A 20,934-nucleotide genomic window follows, 5' to 3' on the forward strand; every position below is an offset into this window, starting at 1 on the left:
GACTTGATTGTTGAGATGGTTGCTGCAGCCGCACCATCTAGGCGAACAGACGCTGACCCCTAACCGCTGGATACCAGGCAGACATTAGTGGATTTTGGTTGATAGTTTTGGTCCACCCCGGGTATTTTATTTCCCCAGTACCCTCCATATCTGGAGAGCATTCCTCTATCCTCCACCTGGGGAGTCGCCTGATGGGAGACTATCAACTCCACACGGGAATACTATTATTATTATTATTATTATTATTATTATTATCATTATTTAAATCTCTTTTGAACCAGTAGGTTGTCGCACGAAAATAAGGTCTGCGCCCCCTGCTCAGAAACATTTGGCAATGACGTAGAAAACAGAGGAGAATTTTGGAACAGGTCGAGACACGTGGAGCGAGATAGATAAGCGTAAACAGAGAGACAGACTGCACCATTACCCCAAATCGAGGAGTGGGGTTTGCATTGTCGTCAGCACGACACTGCGTAGTGCGCTGGTGCAAGCACTTTGAGAGCCACTGGACTTACAGCTGAAATTCTTCACAGTTAAACGTGCTGTAATATGTATCAGTCACAGAGAAATACAGACGTCTTTTGGTACAAAAAAGGAGAACTGGTCAGAGAGGAGTAAGGGACGTCGAATCTAGCAAAGTTTTCCAAATAACCGTAGATCGGAAAAACCTCCCCCATAGCCGAGGACGCTAATGCACACTTATGCGGTGACGCTCGCCTCGATTCGATTTCTGACGGTGAAAATTGGCAGTGTCAGGATATGGTCGGCAAGGGGAGTAGAGGTGATGATGTGAGGTTCCTTATCACCAGTTTTTGAACCGATGTCCTGGATTGAATTCCAAAGTGAAGTCAAGGCGTATGGTGTTGTTGATCGTGAACCCTCTCCCATCCATTTATCCAGAACAATACAAACGCAGCACTACACTATATAAACACTCATCAGACTCATCAACACAACACACATATTTCACTTCATAATAGGACGGAGGAGAGCAACGGTAAACTATCTCCATAGGACCTCCCCTAAAATGGCAATGAAGAATTCCTATATATGCTCCCCTCTTTTCATTTCCCGTGTATGGGGCTACTTACACTTCAAAGCTCGGAAATACATCGTTGTTGAGATACGCCCGTAAATCGAAAGCCAGTCAGTCGCGAGTTAATCTAAAGGACATGAACGAGCGTTTTCACCTGCATCTCACACGTGGCCGCTATGAGAACTACAAACATCTTATATCTGGAGATTTCACGATGACGGTAATTCTTCTTGGCGTGCCACTCGGCTGCACAGAAAATACCGCTATTATGGAGAAAATAGCCGGCACCAAATCAACTACTACCTCTACACAAGAATGTGTAAAATACTTCTCTTGATGACTATAAATATGTTTGTCTGCTTCTGTTGTGTATATGTCTTGAACAATTCACGTGTACCCATATATGTACAAGTACGAGAGAAGCTTACAATGATCATTGAAGCTAAAATGATGCGAAGAATATAGGACAAAAGTTGGTAAATTAATGTACAACGGATACTTCCTTGTTTTGTATAGTCTGTATAAAAAAGATTCCTCGGCTGTGTTTTACAAGTGTCTGGAAAAAGGTTTTACCCAACCATAAGGTACGGAACTATCGCCGTATTGTACAAGGACTACTATAATTGAAATTATCATTTGGACATCTTCCCGAATAACCCTGATACCGTTAGTGAGGAGCACAAAGACGGCTCTGCCAGGCCATTTCTAAAATGTAAATACCGTATTATGGTACTGTACTTTACTTTCTCGTGTAGGATAAGAACAACCTTTCCGCCTTAAGCCTTTCTGCCACGTCCTGGACTTCTTTCTTGTCCAGCCACAAATCGTCGAGGTTACATCTGTGGGGACAGTCTGGAAAGGCCAGGAGGTGTTCCATGACTTACACGGCACCACAGTCGCACTTGTCGTCATCCACGTTACAATAACCCCACCTGATCGTGTTTGTTTTCACTGGGGCCACTGCTGTTGTTATGCGGTTCAGGATCCTCCATGTTTTCCATGTTGTGTAGTAGCCAGACACTACCATGTGCTGGTGGGTAGTCAGGTGGTGATTCTTCCGTAGCCGTGTTTCAGAACATTTTACGGGACATTAGTCGTCCAGGGTCGCATTGTTGCCCAAGAGAGGATATCGATCATCGATTTGTCTGAGCCTCTCTGCGGATTCGTAAGATGTTCTCCGGGAGCTGAGACTCTGAAGAGCGGCAGCTCAGTAATTCTTCGGTAGAGGCGTGCATTTCATACACCCTGTTGTTATACGACATGTTTCTTTACGGTTTACGTCGATCTTCTTGGCGTGGGTTGATCTGGTCCAAATGGGGCAGGCCTATTCAGATGCAGAGAAGCGTAGTGCCTGGGCGTGGTTCTCAGGATTGTAGGTTTTGCTCCCCAATTACTGTTTACGAGTTTCCGCAAAATATTATTTCTGGAGCCACCTTCTGACGGAACTTTGCAAAGTGGTGCCTACATGGCAGGGATCTATCCAACGTCACACCCAGATAGGATGCTTTATCTGTGCATTCCAGTGTGGTATTCTTCCAGGAAACTTTGAGCCTTCCCTTTGCCTGCCGAGCTCGAACGTGAATAACGCTTACTTGAGTCTTCGGAGGATTCAGTTTAAGGGAGTTATTTTGGTAGTATTCTCACAATATTCTGAGTTCTTTCTCCGGCTTTTGCTTTACCACTTTGAGAGTCTTTCCCTGAGCTGTGATTACGAAGTACCTGCATGTACGAAATGCTTGGTATGATCAGGTATTGGCTGGTCGTTAGTGTAGAGGCTAAAAAGGGGGAAGGGGCAGAACGCTTCCCTGGACCAAACCATTTCTTTTTCTGCATCGGCTCTTCTTTCCGTCCAGAACGACTTAAAATAATCTATTTTATAAGAGAGTGAATGGTCTTGAGAAAATGGTAATCCATCTTTTCCTTGCAGACTTTCTGGAAGAGCAACTTATGGTTAATTTTATCCACTTATCGTGGTAAGTAGGGTTGTTCTTGTCGACTCGTCGCTTATAGAGTGCCTAAGGGATGCATCGTTCTCGGAATGCTATACAACAGTTCCAACAAATAACAGTAGTTTTATTTCAAATAAGCAAATTGACAATACTGAACTCTGAGATTAATAAGTAGTAGTCGCAAACGAGGGGCAACACACAATATAAATTAGAGTCCTTGGCTACGTGTAATGTTCCTGGAAGTTAACACACGTCACTAATACTGCTCGGTGAATCCTGTCCACTATTGTACGTATATGGAGCCGATCTGAGCGGCCGATGCCGGCAGGAGCGGCGCCTATGTTCACTTCTTGCAGGGGACGCTCCTGACGCGGCTCGGTCCTTGTCAGCGTGCTATTGGCTGATGTTTCCTCGTCGCCTTCTCTGGTTTTCCGTTCTTCGTCTTTGTTCCGGCGCTCCTGGTTACGCCAGAAAATTCCTCCCCCCAAAACCGATGGACCGTCGTCGTGTATGGAGTGCGACCATTGCGGGGGATGCAGGAGAGTAGGCGCAACGTCGGGCCAGAAGCTATGGCTGCAGGGGACGTCAAGCTTCCATGAAGTTAAATTTCGTAAGGGTATCTTTCATAAAACCTCGTAAGAAACAATTACAAATAGGCAATATTATATTTGCAGGTTGCCAAATTAAACTTTAAATTCTGATTGAAAACGAGCGCCAGGCTCCTTACAAATAATATCAGATGCGTTAGCGTAATAAAATGTATGCAAACAGGCACCTGACCTTAATAAATTGTATCACTGAAAATAGTCACTTTATGATAAAATATACCTTGTGATTTGATGCTAATTAATTTTGATAGTATCTTTAAATAAGTTCTTCTGCTCCGGCATCGCCGTATTTCCTGTGGAAATAAAAAGTTTAAATGCGTTACGTAATGGCAATAGACAGATTGTACTGGATTTTATGCGAACTGAAAATGTTGGTAAAATTTGCCAGAGCGGAGGACAAGTAAGCAGTGACTTAAGAAGAGGTCAAGAGGAATATTATTCAGATCTAGATCAACCTGAAACACTTCGCTGGACAGATACATTTGACAGTAAAGGGCACGAATCAGAATACCTAACCGGATCTCAACGTCAACAGCTTACACGGCTATTAAATAACTACAATAACGTATTTTCTGAAAACCTGGAACCATCAATGGGTACGTGTATGACATAGAGATGTTTCCCCATGAGATTTACTGCCAAGCATCGTATTCTGCTCCGTGGACAAAAAAGGAAGCAGTGAGCAAAGAAATCCAGAAAATGTTACATTAGGGGATAATAGAATCATCATTATCACCATACATTAGTCCTCTGTTAGCTGTAGCCAAGCCCGGAGGGAAAATCAGACTTGTCATAGGTGCCAGAAACATAAATAAGATTATTATACCTGTTATAACAAGACCAGCAAGTTTAGAAGAACAACTGCAGATATTCTATTGTGTATAGTATCTAACCTCGATTGATATGCGAAGCAGAAGTTATCAGTTTAGAGTGTCGCCTTTTGGACTTAATATAAGCTCAGGTGTGTTTGTTACCGCACTGGATCAAGCCCTAGTCGCGGATTTACTCGAAAAGGTGACTCTTTATGTGGACGATCTTGTAGTGGCCACCCCCCACATCGGAAGAGCACGTCGAAATCTTGGAAAGAGTATTAATTAAGTTAGCAGAAGCAGCAATAACGGCAAATTTGGACAAGTCAATATTTGGGAGAAATCATCTTAAGTTTCTTGGGCATATAATATCACCTCTAGGAATAATGCCTGATGGCAAGAAGTTACAATCAACCAAAGAATTACCACAACCCATCAATAAGAAGCAGTTAAACTCATTTATTGGATTAGTTTCTTTTTTCCGCCGGTTTGTACCGAACCAGCTGCTCAACAATGGAGCATTGCTTAACTTATTACGTAAAAATACCATCTGGAACTGGTCCCAGGAGTGCCAACAAACATACGAAGAGATTAAAGTGACATTATTAAATGCTAAATTGTTATGTCATTTGGATATGACAAAAGACTTTGGCATAGCTACTGATTTCTCATCCTATGGTTTAGGAGCATGTTTATTTCAACTTGAAGAGGTAAATGGCTTTTGCCAGCAGAGTGCTCAACAGTTGTGAAAGAGCATACTCAGTTACAGAATTGGAAACACTAAGTGTAGTTTGTGCCTTACAAAAATTTCATTATTATGTTTATGGAAAACAAGTTAAAGTATTCTGTGACCCTCAAGCTTTAAGTTTTTTACTAACTTACAACATATTACATGCCTGATACAGCATTAGTATTACAGTTGTACGATTTAAAAATAATGAATATAAAAGGACGGGGTAATGTGATTGCTGATGCTTTTTCACGTCTACCTGTAGGCATGTCACAAGTAGTGGAAATGATAGAGCGAGCATCAGAGTATAAGATCCTACTAATGATGTTACAACCACACCGTCGTGAATGTTCAGAAACATCGGAGAGCTACAAGACGAAGACCCTATCTGGACAAACATAAAACATTCAGTGAAAACAGGGCAAACCAGCAACGAAACCTTACGGTATAAAATAGAAAATAACATCTTATATCATCGAAACGACATCGCCTCAGAATTATCGTGTGTGTGTATTCCGTACGAGTACATACAAACTTTGTCTGGTGCCAGGGGGCACGTCGAAATATTAAAATGTGTAAATATGATTCAATGACATTGTTACATTCCTAAACGTACAGTTCAAAAGATACTAAGAACATGTGACCTGTGTCACAAAGCTAAAGCCAACAATCGGAGTAATAAAACAGAATTACATGCAATTATTCCTGTACAGCCACTGCAAATCGTGTCAGTAGACGTCGCAGGACCGCTACCGACTGCTCGCGGTGGAATGAAGTACATATTAGGATTTTATGACACCTTCACGAAATATGTTAAATTGTTTCGAATGGAAGCAACTACTTCCAGACAGATGGTGCAACGTATGCTAATAGATTACTTACCACAAATAGGAAAACCGCAAAATATTCTCACAGACAATGCTAAGTACTTCACTGGTCAGCTGTGGAGGAAATTTCTACGTGACCAGGAAATAAAGCACATATTAGATGCACAGTTCCATCCGGAAGCCACCCCCGTGTAAAGAATATTTCGTGAAGTGAACGGATTTATCCGAACCTATGCTCACCAGCAGCATACTAAATTGCCAGATTTAATACCTTTATTTGAAAATATCCACAACAATTTGCCACACCCATCAACAGGATATACACCACATGAAATGTTATTCAATGCTTCAGAGCCAAACTTCTGGATCTCTCAGTTGCCGAAACTACCACGCAAGGATACCACTCAAGAGGAGAGGATAAAAGACGCAATCAACAATATGGCCAGAGTTGCTCATCGACGAAAGGTTCAATATGACAAGACGATAAGAAAAACAGTCACATATCAAGTCAATGGCTTAGTCTTGATAAGGAATCACCCTAAGTCATCGCTCATCAAAAAGAAGAATAAAAAGTGGCAGATGTTATATACCGGACCTTTTTATTATGCCTGGAGAGTGAACTGAATACCTTTTCTGTATTTTGTGTATAGTATGTAAGTTTTGAAAAGAGTTTGATATGTATATATTTTGTGTAATTATAGGAAGTGTGTTTCATGTTTTGTATCTAGCATGTAAGATAGTTCGTCTATGTGACAATGAGAAACTACATTTGCATCATTTCAATAAGGAGAAGAAAGATAAAGGACCTTCAGTTCAAGAATAAATTTTATTCAAAATATAGTTTATAATTATACCTTGTTTTGATTTTTGAAACGCTAATAGATTTAATAAAGATAAGTGTTAACATGTTTCATGTTAAAAATTTATTCAATTCATGCAGAAAATATTATTAAAGTCACGTGAAAATGTTTACACAGTGTATATGCGCTTTATTACGTGCGCACCCCGTGACATCTGTGGTGCGGTATTTTGAAAAATAAAAGGGAAAGTATAGGCATAAGACAAAAGTATTTGAGAGCATATAATAGCTCAACATTAGAGCTTGTCGTAAAATAGATTCAAATGTCTTCCAAGGATACGCGTTTACGCTCAAAGTTTATGAAGCAAGAACATGCCTAGCGGTCCTAGTTACAGCTTAAATATGTCAAATGACCAATTTTGCTCATATTAACGATTCACATATTGCTAAGTCAGGCCAGAATCCGTTACATGTATGATGTAACCATCAGCTGTATGCAAAGATATACCATACAGTACAGTGTGATTCATAAAATTTCTTGTAATATGACATCTGTGTCACTATGTTACGTCAAAACCAAGAATCATGTAGTGCCATTTGTCAAAGTCATACGTTAAGCAATACTAACAGGAAATGTAATAGTGTGTTGGTATTTGCAAATGCAGTGTGAGCTTAGAAGAATGTATAGGTGATAATCTTGGATAGGGAACACTTATTTGCTGTGCGATGTTAGCCGTATGAGGTACAGACACTGGCCGAACGTCTGCACGTACAATGGTATAAAACACAAAACTGTGTACAGTGTGTGTTTTAACCGTGCAATTAATACTGTGAATCTGGACGCTACCTTCAGTGCGCCAATAAATATACGATGCCGTGAACAGCGTAGTAGAACGTATATATGATAACGACTACGGTGGACCAGCATCAAACAAAAAGATGAGAAGCTTTGGTAATTCATGCGAAATGGTGATAACAGGGATATGTAGTGTTTATTAGGCATCATGTCACCTACACAATGCAGCATACGTAAGTGTAAACACACCGATACCAAAAAGTGACAGAGCCTGTGCTCGATGACGCGATACTAGACGAAATATAGTAGTGATATGAATGTAACTGGTGGTTCATGGATAGTCAAATCTAGCTTTTCTGTGCAATTGTAACCCTTAATTATGTCCAGTTACATAATTATTAATTTCCGTTGTACTGATGTCCACCATAGCTAGTAATGAATTTGTGAGGATAAATACGATTGTAACATTAAATTTCCTATATGTAGTAACTTTATTCGCAGAATATATGGCCACAAATATAAACATAGAATCTTCATACTTTGTCTTTGGAACATGAAATAATTTGAAAGCATTGTTTGAAAAATATTACATCTGTGGGTACAGTAAATGAGCAAACAATTGCTTGATGTAAAAAATGTGTTACTGTAATTGCAATCTGCATACACATGTTCATTTTGAAGTAATCCCAGTGGAGCACATTAAACTGGTCATTTCCATTTTTGAGCAAATGTCGATAACATTTTCAACTATAATAAGAATTACAACTAGTGATATTAACGTTCTTCCATTGAACAGTACGCATGTGTATAATATGTGGTGCTTACTGTGATATCATGGGCACCATGTAAGTTACGGTTAATAAGTTGATGTATTGTAAACAAATATTTTTTGATCGAGATAAGCTTTTTAAATATTAGTTTTTCTGGTCTACAGGATGAAGTAGCAATTCTGATCAATAACAGGACTGTTTGTCGACATGACCACTTATTTCATTCCATGCCCCTCCTTTAAGCAGTGATCGGACAATGTATTTTTTTCTATTTTCGAAGTCTTGTGTGGTGAAGATGTTCTGCACATCTTTCATCCATCGTGGACAGTACAAACAGTCTTGCTTCTTCCGTTATATACTTAGACGTACATTTGTGTGCAGGGGGATATCATAACATTATATAACCTTAAATAGGAGTATCGAGGAGTCCAGTCTTTGCTGGTGGACAAATTTCTCACTTCTATTCTTCTGGTTTTTATTACACGCTGCCAGCGTAAGGGAGAAAAAATGTTCGCCATCTTCTTGTACCTCTGACTATGGTCCTGTCTCGATCTGGAACACAGACTTCAAGTTATATATCTCTTGAGTTAAGGTGTCAGCAACAATGAAATATTTTCTGTGAGAACCCACCTGCGTTGATATGGTGGATAACAACACCTATTATACAGCATTTGAGCAGTAGTATTCGAACACCCATACATAATGGGGAATTGATCGCTATATGTCACGAGAGGCTATATAAGGAGGCTGGAAGTGCTGGGTTGTCAGTAAAGAAGCAAGTAACAGAAGAGCTTGCGTTCAGGAGAGCTCAGCATCCTCGGAAATGATCTAGTCATTGAATGCCACGTGAGCAACAAACCCTCCGCAGATATTTCAAACCTCCTAGAGCTGGCGACGTAACTGTGAAGCGGGAATACGGAGGAACAGCCGCAGCTAAGCGAGCACCAACTACACCCCATGTACTGACGGCCAGGGAATGTCGATCATTGTGGAGGGAGGTTGTAAAAGACAGCATGAGATCAGCAGACGGAGTAACTCATGAGTTACAAAGGACTATCAGCAGTCCAACTTTAGAGTCCCCACGGAGTTAAAAGCTCTTCAGAGGCCACACATTTCTGTGTAGACTGTGATAAGCAAGGCCCAAGGTGTTGTAAGGGGCGACGCCACTGGACAGTGGCTTACTAGAAACGATTGATTAGGAGTGATGAACCACGCTATACTCTGTGTTAATCCTGTGGAAGTACGAAGGAGGTGATGTGGTTAGGGTGTGATTCCCTTATTCTGTTTGAGAAAACGCTAAATGCGGAAGGACATGTACATATTTTACAGTGTTGGGTACTGCAAACGAAAGAGGAACAGTTCGGACACGATAACTCTATCACCATGACTATGCATCCTGTCATAAACCACCATCAGTGAGGCAATGGTTTGTGAACAAGAACATTCCTGAACTGGACTGACCTGCCCAGAGCCCCTACCAAGAGCCATTAGAACAAAAGTGATTGAATCATGTAAATGATAAAGACATCAACTGTAATATATTGCAGGTGCATTTATAGCAAGAACTGCACTGAGGTAAATGAAAAGAGCGTTTGGTGTCATTAGCCGGGAGGCCCCTTACGGGGCAGGTCCGGCAGCCTTGATGCAGATCGCATTTCATTGGACGCCACATTGGGCGACCTGCGCGCAGGATGGCGATGAAATGGTGATGAAGACAACACAACACCCAGTCTCTGAGCGGAGAAAATCTCCGACCTAGCCGGGAATCGAGCCCGCGACCGTAGGACGGCAATCTGTCACGCTGACCTCTCAGCTTCCGGGGCGGACTGCACTGATGTGAAAGATCAGCTTCGCTCCAGACCGCAGTGACCACCCTCCCTCGTTTCAGCGCTTCGGGAAGAATGGGCAACCAACCCTCCACAAACATTCAGGCACCTCGCTGAAAGCGTTTCCGATTTCAAACCGTCATAAAGGCGACGAATGGACACACTCATATTACAAAGAGTACGAACACTTTTTGATCAGATGTAGATGTCATGTTGTGTCCCCATCGTTTGCGAATAGGACCCTAGTGAGAGTGAACTGCGAGCTGGACCCTTCGTAACGTCGTAAGAAGTGAGAGGGAGTAGGAGCCTTTTTCAGTTACGTAAGGGAGGTGTGTGGGAAAGACTATTATTATGCTAGAATTAATTCTGGATTTCAAGCAGATATTGTTTAAACAGTTCAACAATTTACAATGCATGGGTGATTATAATTGAAGCTCTAGTTTCAAAACGCTGTAAAAAACGAATCACTTCTGAGAATGACGTCAAGTTTCAGCGAACTATTATCGAAGAAGAGGGGAACGTTATGGAAACAAACAAAAAAAAGTGAACTAAATTAAAATATAATTAACGAAAAATGTAGTACCAGATGGCCCTGTATGAGGCAGAATACGTAAAATAAAAGACTCGGGTACTCAGCTGTTCCTCAGTTTGCGCATGCCACGCTCGACATGATTGTCTCAATGCAGAAGCTCACGGCCGTTTGTGTCCAGCTGTTTCTGGTGCAGTGTATCTCCCCCGCAGCAGGGTGAAGCAGGTACGGCGAATTATTGTTTTGGTACTGCAGTGTCGATGTGATGGTTATTGATGACAAAACTTGGGTTCATCTTCTCATCACAGCAGCGTAGTAGAAATGCTAGCGAGCTTAATACATTGGCCTTCTTAATGCGCAGCTTTCCCAGGCATTTCGTGCTGCTTCAAGTGTCCTCCTTTGCACAGCTGCGTTGTGCGCGAATGCATGCCTTCGCGGCGTTATCCATTAATAAAATGTTCTCGGGTTTCTAGCCGCGTCATGTGATTAACTGTTCACGAGCTCTCGGCAGTGACCTCTGCAATTGTGAAGTGGTTGACTGTCTTGCCGTGATTATATAGCCGCGGTGTCGACAGTGACGTCACTGGTGCCCAGTCCCTTTTCCATATATGTCAATGCTTTGATGGCCCGACAGCCGCGCCAGCTTCAGCATTCCAGTCATTGGATCCCAGGCCGTACTCAGCTGCAGTCCACTGTCTTTATTGAGGGTGTTGTCTGATATTTTGATCTCTATTGCTTCATTTCTTACGCTATCCCAAAAGCCGTGGACCCGTTTAATAAAAGAAGTATCCTCGACTGCAGTTCGGTGTTCGTTTTGCAGTGTATGCTCAGCTACAGCTGATTTGTCGAGATAGATAAGGCGGAAACACCTTTACATATGCTTCGCAGTTTAATAGCTCAGACAGTTTGACCGACCAAGAGTGCCCACACTCACACAGTGTTTTGTACAGTCCAGGTGTCCTGAGGCCTACATCGTCTTTCACAGGCATTATTACTTGCCGGATCTTTGCTAGAGGCCCGAAGACTGTGTCGATTTAATGTTTCTTCACGAACGGACTAATCTTTCCTGTTACTGAACCACAAAACGGTAAAAACTCAGTCTTCTTCGCAGGCCTTCTGCTTTCACTGCATTGTGGATCAATAATAGGGACGATATGCTGTCTCCCGCAGAAAAGTATAATCGCCACAGTCTTCAGACCTCCAGCAAAGATCTGGCAGCTAATGAAACCCTTGAAAGACGATGTAGGCCTCAGAAAATAAAAATGGTTCAAATGGCTCGGAGCACTATGGGACTTAACTTCTGAGGTCATCAGTCCCCTATAACTTAGAACTACTTACACCTAACTAACCTCAGGACATCACACACATCGCCAGCCGGAGTGGCCGTGCGGTTCTAGGCGCTGCAGTCTGGAACCGAGCCACTTCTACGGTCGCAGGTTTGAATCCTGCCTCGGGCATGGGTGTGTGTGATGTCCTTAGGTTAGTTAGGTTTAATTAGTTCTAAGTTCTAGGCGACTGATGACCTCAGAAGTTAAGTCGCATAGTGCTCAGAGCCATTTGAACCATTTGAACACACATCCATGGCCGAGGCAGGATTCGAACCTGCAACCGGAGCGGTCGCGCGGTTCCAGACTGTAGCGCCTAGAACCGCTCGGCCACTCTCGTCGATGCCTCAGAACACCTGGAATACATAGAAAATAGCTTGCGTGTCTGGGCAGTTTCGAGTGTGGGCAGTTTTATGTCGGTCAGACTCTCCACTCTATTGAACAGCGACGCATAGAATATGGCAGGTGTTTCCGCCTACGATATCAGGAAAAATCAGTCTTAGCTGAGCGTGCACTGGACACCGAGTTGCACGAAGATACTTCTGTAATTAAAAGGAGCAACGGATTCTGAGAGCCGTATCAAATGAAGCAGTAGTGATAAAAATATCAGACAACAGTCTTAATATCGACGGTGTATTACAGCTGAGTACGACCTGGGATCCTGTGATTGGAGCTGAAGGTGGCACGGCGGTCGCGCCACCGATACATTGCCAGAAATGAACTTGGCACTAGTGACGTAGCGAGCAGGGCAGCGGCATTCACACGACAATCAACCACTGGAAACTGGGAGAGGAGATCTCTGCCGATAGCTCGTGGGCAGCTACCACTTGACGCGGCTTGAAACACGACAGAATTATCTTAACTACGAAAAATATTTAAAAATGGAAATAATTTTGTGTGTGTTTTAGTGGAACACACGTGAAAAGAGACATTGCATCAAAGATTTCAAGTAACTACGGTGGACCAACTGTGTGGAAATTTTAACGAAATTGCACATAAACCACTGTGACTTCTACGGCATATTATAGGCGAGCACATCAGGTTACTAATAGTAATGCGGGTTTTGAAGGAGTGGCAGCAAATCTTCAGTTGGTCACGTACTGAATGAGTCTTTGTTTAGCCCTTAAAGGAGAGCTGTGGCATTCTCTTTGTCTCTTGGTGCAAAAAGTAAATCTTTGTCTCCTGCAGTAGAATGGATGACTCCTCTTTCAGCAAAAGATACGTTATCACTCTACGGCGGTGGCTCTCGCAGCGTGAGACAACGCTCCTACCTGAAATCTTCAGCCTGATAGTCTGGAAGCCTGGAAACCATAACAGCTAAGTCATGGGATGTCTCCTCGAAGACTGCATGATATTTAACATTTTGTTGCTTGAACTACTGAAAACACATAAATTTTTCAGTTTTTTTATGGATCACAGTAGTAAATAGAAACAAAATAATAATTAATTTTATTTGGAATTCCAGTTTTTTCCACCACTTTACGATATTTTTAAGTACCGTCTGGCTCTGCAGTGGCAACACTTCTTAGTGCAGTCCTTTTCCTAATTAATAAATCAAAATATGTTGTATGCACTAAGTCCCAAACCTGTGAACTATAGGATGGTAACAACACAGCTATTAAAAAGATTTCAACAATTTTTTTAATGGCAGCTGAGAAATGGTTAACAAAATAAATATTTTGAGGTTGCTCTAGACTGAACTTTTTTCGTACTATGCATCTCATATCTAACCTGTTTTCTGCGAAAGCGACCAAATGATCATATTTATTTCTTAATCTTATATCCGTTCGTATTTTCTATAAAACTGGACTTGAAACTCTGGGACTAATATGTTCCACATTTGTCTTACCCATTAGTCCTTGAACAACATTTTTTCCTAAACTCTAAAAGTGAAATCTTTCTCTACAGCTCACAGTACTGTTCACGAGAAATTACAAAAATTTTTTGGTATCTTCTTCCCATGACATAAGCAAATCTGTTGGCGTGATGCATCCCCTGCCCCCCCCCCCCCCCCGCACTATAGTACAACTGTAATTGTTCATTACAGACCGAGCGAGGTGGCGCAGTGGTTAGCACCCTGGACTCGCATTCGGGAGGACGACGGTTCAATCCCGCGTCCGGCCATCCTGATTTAGGTTTTCCGTGATTTCCCTAAATCGCTACAGTCAAATGCCGAGATGGTTCCTTTGAAATGGCACGGCCGACTTCCTTCCCAATCCTTCCCTAATGCGACGAGACCGATGACCTCGCTGTTTGGTCTCTTCCACCAAATCAATCCAATCCAATCTTTCATTATAGATGAGCACTGAATGTCGATTTTAGTGACATGTTTTTGCGTTGTAGACACAGACATTACTTCTGTTCGATATTAAATGGAAACCAGACAAACAGTTTTGTTGTCTTCCCACAGAAATACCCTAGTTTCAGAGGAATAATCCTATAATCACATTCTTCTCTTTTCAGTTCCTCTAAGGTGAAAGGTCCGATGGGAAAACTATACTTATTTATCCTCATTATGCAAAAATCCAAAATTTTCCATGGTTTTAGCCTTGGTGTAGGACAAAGTAAGTAAGAAAGCTGCCGAATTCAGTCTCTTTGAAGTTCAGTCTCCTGTTTTGGCCCCAAACCCTCTTTGACAAATCCAAGCCACCCTTTCTCCTAATGTGTAATTTTCAAATTCCCTCTCCAGAGGTAATTTCTTCCTCGATAAATGTCAATGTCAAGAATGTAGCCTTTCTAGTCTGCAATGTATCATAGTATGTTAAATGCTTTATCGAAGTATCACCATGATGTATTGTATGAATGAATATCTGCCTTTGGGGAAAATGACTGAAAAATCTCAGATTCATCCATGTTCTATCATTTTCAATGTACGATATTTTCTACTTTTGTGACCGTTTCCATTTCATCAACCACATTTTTCTACAGTGTCAGCTAAACTGATTTCGATTTCCAATGCTCTACATTCTGTCAAGTCTGTGTCAAAAATTACATTAAAGCTAAAGCCTTTACAAAAACTGTACAAAACCCTAAGAGCAGCTTTATTATCATCGCCTTCATTATACTCTGCTTCCGCAAATTTTAGATAAGAGCTACAAAAATTCCGTCATTTGCTAGTGTTTTTGAGGCACGAAAAGTGGCATTTTTCTTTGAAACGACATTTACAACACTGAGATTCACACAAACACTGACAGGAGCCTGACCTTTACGCAAGTATTTCAACAAAGTCAGTAAAATATGATGAAGAACTTCAAAGAAAGCTGTACACGCTACCAGATGGGTCTCTCAAGCAGGACACTGTTTTCGGTTTATGTAGAAAATAAAAGTTACAGATTTAACAAAAGAAGTGCATGATGTGAAAATAGGACCTGATCTTCATCATACCTGTGCTAATAAATACAGTAATTGCTAACAATTATATGACAGTAAACACAACAAATTATAGTTTCTCCAAAAATTATACCATCATACTTTTCGAACAGCAGACAAGATCTAGAAGGTGGTGACATATTTCCATCTCAAGATAAACATGTAATGAAACGAAACATAATCCCAGAATATGGAAACTGTGTGTGCAGTGGTAATAAAAAACACATACATCAAAAGGAGGTGGTCCTTTAAAATACTAATAGGTAACATAGATTTTCCATAACTCATGCAGCGGCGTTACCCAAAACTTACTTTTTACTCTAACAACGAACGGTCATTAAAGACTCAAACATCCCTACGCTTCTTGAATCAGGTTTGTTTTATTTTTCATTCTCCTGGTAGATCAATGCTCCACTGTGGAGTCAGCGACATGTCAGCGAAATACGAGTTGGAATTGGGGAACACTTGGAGGGGATTTCCAGTTCCAGCATTCGCCTCTCAACCAAGGAAAACCTCCCAAAACCTTATTAAAAACTAGGGGAGCAGCGATTTTTAATTTACTTGTAGGACAATATGTTCCAGACTAAAATGTTGCAGATTGTTTTGAGGCAAAAAAAAAAAAAATGAGAGAGATGGATCAGCATCATACGCCAATGGTAAGAAACATTAGCAGCCAAAACTCTATAAACAGGTTAAGGTATTACCTATGACATTAGGTTGGCAGCGACTTGTGTTGCTTGCACAAGAATTTTAGTGCAAGAAACTTCTAAGAAACAATTTCTTTAGTTTGAAGATCATTTTAATAATAAATTGGAGAAGGAGTATGTCGTATAACATAAATTAGTATAATTTTCATTTCTAAACTACTCACTATGTCGGCGTTGTATTCTGAGAACAGGTCCTTAAACAAGGAATATATGGCATATATTATTGACATCTGTCATAGACTATTTTGTCTCTAAATTAAGTAATAGACTCCACAATCAGCCTTTTTAGTTATGTGATCACGCTGTCCGCCCCATGTGCCAGACGAGAGTTGAGAAGTGTCTCGTAAAAGTAAACTATCTGCAAAAGAAAACAACGTTATGATTACATTAGCACCCAGCTTTTCCATTTGATCAAACTATTGTCGTTGTGTATGGACATTAATCGTACACACTGTCTATTTATAATATTTATTTAACAGGTATCATGCGATGACGTGAGCCATGGAATTATTAGAATATTTATAAACAGGAAATTAAACAATAAAAATAGATTGTGAGTAAATTTAGAAGAAACAGCAAATAACATAGAAATGTTCTTAGTAATATGAGCATCTCCCGTGGAGAACAGGAGTGTGGCGCAAGGACCGAATTCAACTCGGATTTTAATAGCTGGAGCTTGTCACTCAACCCCTTCAGATCTCTTTGGGTCTATTGCAAATGAAACCTGCTGGTTTGTGCACATCTTTCTGTACACGGTTTCAGCAAATGCTGGCCAAGTGCATTTCATCTTCCTGTCGAGTATTCATTCAATGATCAACGACATGAGGATGTAGAAGACAATGGCAACCACTGAATTAAGAATACATAACGTGCATACACAGGGCATGTGGCCTGTAAACGAAAAAGTGTCGTGATGATCATTCCGTTGGCAAAAGATCGCTGAATAATCTCATATTCGGATCCGGGAGAGGACTGCCAAGGGGGAAGTAACCACGAGAAAAGTATTGAATGACCAAGGAAAGGATAACGTTATGCGAGGCCAGACGTGGAATGTCAGAAGCTTGAACGTGGTAAGGAAGCCTGAAAATCTGAAAAGGGAAATTCAAAGGCTCAGTCTAGATACAATGGGGGTCAGTGAAGTGAAGTGGATGGAACACAAGGATTTAGTGCACCCAAGTTGCTGACAAGAATAATATACAGAATAATTGAAAATAAAATTATGAATGTGTTAGATGACGATCAGTTTGGCTTTAGGATAGGCAGAGGCACGAGAGAAGTAATTCTTACGTTGCGGTTGCTAACGGCAAACGGCAGCAAGACTAAAAAAAAATCAACGTACGTTCATAGAATTCGTCTACCTAGAATAAAGCATTCGACAATGTAAGATCGTGCAAAATGTTCGAAATTCTGATAAAATGAGTGTAATCTATAGGAAAAGACTGGTATATACAATATGTACAAGAGCCAAGAGGGAAAAATAAGAGTGGACGATCAAGAACGAAGTGGGCGGATTAAAAAAGAGTGTAAGACAGGACTGTAGTCTTTCGCCCCTACTGTTTAATCTATATATTGAAGAAACAACGATGGAAATAAAAAGATGATTCAGGAGTGCGATTAAAATTCAAGGTGAAAAGATATCAATGATACGATTCGCTGATGATATTGGTGTCCTAATGAAAAGCGAAGGAGAAATACACGATATGCTAAGTGGAATAAATAGTCTAATGAGTGTAGAATGTGGATTGAGAGTAAATCGAAGGACGCCGAAAGTAACGACAGTTAGCAAAAATGAAAACTAGAATCTTAACATCAGGATATAGGGTCACGAAGTAGATGAAGTTAAAGAATTCTAATACCTGGTACATAGAAAGCACACTAAAACTGGCAAAAAGGGCATTGTGACTAAGGAAAGCCTACCAGTAACAAACAGAGGGGTTGATGTGAGGAAGAATTTTCTGAGATTGCAATTTTTGGAGCGCGGCATTGTATGGAAAGGAAACGTGGACTGTGGGAAAACCGGAACAGGAGAAAAGCGAAGCATTTGAGATGTGGTGCTACAGAAGAATGTTGACAGTTAGGTGGGCTGATAAGGTAAGGAATACTGAGGTTCTGCGCAGAATCGGAGGAAAGAAATATGTGTAAAACACTGACAAGGAGTAGGTGGAGGATGTTACGATATCAGTTAAGACATCAGGGAATAAATGCACGGCATTAGAAAGAGCTGTAGAGGCCAAAAGCTGCAGAGGAACACGAGACTGGAATACGTCCAGCAAATAATTGAGGGCGTATGTTGCAAGTGACACTGTGAGAAGAAGAGGGTGTTAAAGGAGAGAAATTCGTGACGGACGACATCAAACCAGGCAGAGGACTGTTACTAAAAAAAAAAAAAAAATCATTCAATGAAGTTTGCAGTTTAATCTGAATTATTGAATACTGCCAACAACAAATCGCATAGAGATAATGTGCAAGGTCTGCGGAGTTAGAATTGAGAGGGACGGGAACAACCACCTTTAAGAATTTCGAGAAATGACGTCATCGATCAGTATAACCGCCTTTTTCTGGGCTAAGAATATTCTGAGTGAATGCACAGGGTTGATTCAGAATACTACACCATACGCGATAAGAGACTGACGGTAACGGAAGTATTGAAGTCTTCGCGTTTGAGTGTCAGGGTCAGTGGAGCTCGTACTTACAGTAAAGTTTCTGCACAATGTCTTGGGCGCGATACTTCCAAGAAAGCTTTCCTTCAACCCGCCATCCTAAGAATTTAAAATGGCCCATTGTACTGGCCTTTGACCACTATTGGAAAGTAAAATTCGGCTTTTACCAGAAATCCTTGCCAGAAGCTGTATGCATTGATTTAGTCTGCTGCCATGTTTAGTGTCTGATCGTCGATACATATCAAGAAGAGTAATGGACTCAGATATGAACCCCGTGGCGTCCCCACTTTACAATGATCCTGCTCAAACCAAACCCCGTTTTCCGTTTGTTGACTGTGGAGGACAATCATCCGCTGTCGATTTCCCAGATGCCAAATTAACCAATGTTGACCTTTTGCCTATCCCCTAATGTTCTGACTTATACCAAAGTAATTTAGTGTCCACGCAATAAAGTGGTTTTGTTAAATAAAAGGAAATAGCTATTGTCCTCAGTCTATCGTTTAGTCCTAGTAGTGCCTCATACAGAGAATAATAAATTGTATGTTTTGTAGCTGCTACTTTTCTGACGCGAGTCTGACAGCAAATTATGTGTACTTAGATGTGCTGGGTACTCTCCTATATACTGCACTCACAAGAACGTTTCCAAACATGTTACCTATTAATTTCTTTCATCCTTTTTTATAAAGTAGTTTCCTAACGAGTATGTCAGTGTCAGGAAAGTGACGATACCTTAAAGACGCTCTACACACATAGCTGAATACAGAATTAATATATGGTACACTGATCTGCAAAATCATAACTGAAATTTCATTATATCTATGAGAATCTTTTATATTTATTTCTGTAAGAATTTATTCAGTGCCATCCGCTTTTCACCAGTAGCTCCGTGTGATGTAGATTACTCGGATGACATGCTTTCAAGAATTCTGCATATCGAGCTGTGCCAGTGAAATTTTTATTCAACTTACCGAATATTGACAAGATGTGACTACTAAATATTTTGTACAACTCTGATTGATCATAAACAGTTCCATTCTCACACGAACAGGTATAATATGATGAGTACCCCACATTCTCCTCTGCTACCTCTTTTACAATTCACCACAGTTATAATTTTGTTCTTAGAGCTTTCCATTCTCTTTTCTGTGTATTTTTAATATGCCTGATGCCATTACTCAGCGCTTTATAGTGTTGTTTGAAGTTAAATTCTGCTGCAGATCTCTGTCCATAATATGATACAGCTCCAGCTTCCTCCTACGCGATATTGTAAAGCCATTAGTAATGGAAGTTATTTGCTTGTTAGTATTGTATATCTACCTTCATTTATTTAATGTGATAGATCTATCCAAGGAAGGTAAATGCCTCAAGATATGTACTACATTTGTCATTCATATCGTTATTGCACACTTCTTGCCATGATAGACTTCGAGACTTTCTTGAAATGTCTGCGTGGTAAGTGTACCCATAATTGTAAATCTTTTATTCACTACTTTGGGGTGTGACTCATTCTTTGTATCTTTCAGTTTTACTAATTGTGCATCATGATCTGAGAATCCTTTGGTAATCATTCTCAGGTGTATCAACGCAACCTATGGATGATCGTGTTACTTATTCCATAAACTCAGTTTAGAAAGTATACTGTCTGTGCCATGTTGTAAGTCTGAAGTTCATCCATTAACACTCTTTTATCGGTAAAATTAGAACGTATATATCGAGCTCCCCACGCAACATCAACTACATTTCTTTCTTATGAACAAACGCTCGCTCAACATCCTTTCTGGAGTAGAAAATCCAGTTGCCTAAGCTGCAGGATCTGTAGAGACCTACAACGAAAACTATTTTGTTCCTTTTCCCTGTATGATCACATTGATTTTGATATTTAACACTGCCGTCAATATAGCTTGAAGAATACTTTAATAACGCAGGAAATTGTAAATATGCGAAAGACGCATCAAAGAGGAAAAAACAAAAACAAGAAAACTGTGTTGGCGATTTGACAGAGGTGTAGTCTCATTCTGGAATATGTTGCTTGAACACGTTATGTACTTATGAACTGTCAGTGACAAGGAAATACTTTCCCTGTGCATCCAACTGTGTTGATTTGTTGGATGGCAGATTGCTCTACGCTATCTGATCATTACTATCCGAACACCCCCTTTTTAATGTGGAATTTATTACCAGATGACACGAGAGG

The sequence above is a fragment of the Schistocerca nitens genome, chromosome 1 (assembly GCF_023898315.1).
Source record: "Schistocerca nitens isolate TAMUIC-IGC-003100 chromosome 1, iqSchNite1.1, whole genome shotgun sequence".
Classification (NCBI taxonomy): Eukaryota; Metazoa; Arthropoda; class Insecta; order Orthoptera; family Acrididae; genus Schistocerca; species Schistocerca nitens.